Source organism: Aplysia californica, unplaced genomic scaffold (genome assembly GCF_000002075.1).
Source record: "Aplysia californica isolate F4 #8 unplaced genomic scaffold, AplCal3.0 scaffold00329, whole genome shotgun sequence".
Taxonomy (NCBI): Eukaryota; Metazoa; Mollusca; class Gastropoda; order Aplysiida; family Aplysiidae; genus Aplysia; species Aplysia californica.
In genome coordinates this window covers 248,507-250,434 of record NW_004797599.1, presented here as the reverse complement: position 1 = coordinate 250,434, position 1,928 = coordinate 248,507, and positions in this window count along the sequence as shown.

The window sequence follows — 1,928 nt, the reverse complement described above, 5'->3', positions numbered from 1 at the left end:
TCTCTCTCTCTCTCTCTCTCTCTCTCTCTCTCTCTCTCTCTCTCTCTCTCTGTTTCATTTGTAGCACTGTGCGTTCAGTAACCTCACAGCAGTTGGTACGAATGAATTTCTATACCTGTCTGTTCTTGCTTTTTTGGAAATGTATCGTTTACTGCGGGTCGATAGTTGAAATTCCGATGTCAGTGGGTGGCTATAGTCACTAAGAATTATTTCCGCCTTTTTTAGAACGTTTGTCTTGTGCAGAGATTTAAATTTGCTTAGGCCTGTATCAATTGTTCTTGATGTCTTTCTTATCAACTTTTTTATTTTTATAATGTGCTGCCTTCCCAAATTGCTACCGTAGCAAGTGATACCAAAATTTATCAAAGTTTCTATGGTGGTGGTGTAGAATATAATCTGAAGGATGGATGGATTCACATTGAAAGACCTAGGTTTCCTCAGAAAGTACAGCCTCTGATTTACCTTTTTAACTATATTTTTACGTGGTTTTGCATTCTAAATTTGTTGCCGATTGTATCCGTGATTTCAATTGTTTCTTGTTCAATTACAAGTGGTGGGATTGTTGGTTTTTCTCTTCTAAAATCAAAAATCTTTTCCTTTGTTTTTGAGAGGTTCACTTTTATGAAATTTGAATTGCACCATTTAAAAAGACATCCATATTTCTTCGTTTCATGGAAGTTTGATTAGAATAGACAAAGGCAATAAACACCTAGCTCTCACTGGCAAAACTGAAGGCAAACAAGACAGTAGCAGACCTAGAGAAATTTGCTTGGGGAGCCTAAACAGAAAGGTGACGTGAAAAGATCATGATATTTTGATAATGTCGTTCTTAGAGCATCCGAGCAAAGATTGAATGAAGAACAATAATCGCGGATGTCTGTCCCAGATCTGGAACTTGATGATGATCATGTCCTTCTGAAAACGCCTGGAGTGAAGGAGTCAGAGGAAATACCCGTAGCTCATATAAAAGTCTTCTGAAGTTTTCTACTGCGAGTAAAGATATTAAAAGTTGGATACAGTAAAATTCATTACCTGAAATTTTACACTGCATGTGAAAACATTAGAACTAGATAATATTATAAATATACATGAAGACTACAGTGCAAAAACAACGGTAGTCACAAACTGAAAATCGTGAGGGTCCCAATTTTGAACGCTTGTTGACCCATAACTGTATTTCTGTTCAACTGTTGGTTGATTATTGCTGTTAGACTTCCCATTCAACAACACTTAACAACAAACCACCAGTCATAACAAATGGGAATTTACGAGTCCACAAGCTTTTAAAATTGGCACCCTCACAATTCCTAGCTTGTGAATACCGTCAGTTTTCCCCTGAGCTCTTCACGTGTATACATTTACATATATACATGAATATATATATATATATATATATGGGGGCTCTCGTGGCCTAGAGGTTAAGGTGTTGGCCTCTCATTCAAAGGTCCCGGGTTCGAATCCGGGTAGCGACCAAAAATGTTCTTCTCTAAAATTGTCTCCTTTCACCTCCTTTCCTGCTCTCTAGCAATGTTCTGTTGTCTGCTTTCATTTCCTCTTTCTGTCCCCACCCCCTCACCTTCTTTGTCCCCTCCTCTGGGCTCCTGACTCTTTCTGCAGCCTTTCTACTGCTACTCCTTGACTCCTCCTAACTGCTGTCTTTCTGCCACACCCCTGATCTTCTGGTAGGAAAGATCTACACCTAACCTTCTCGGACAAGGGCGAAAAATCTCGGAGGGCCCGTGTGCAAGTTGCGCACGTTAAAGATCCCTTGGTGGTCTAAAATCGATAAGAGTAGGCTTCGGCCGCCACCCGGGCAAAATTCAAAATTTCCTACCAACTGAAAATATTAGGTGTGTCCCGTGCGCTCATATGACCTATGCAGTTGCGAGCGCCGTAAAACACTTTACAAAAACAAAACAAAAAAAAAT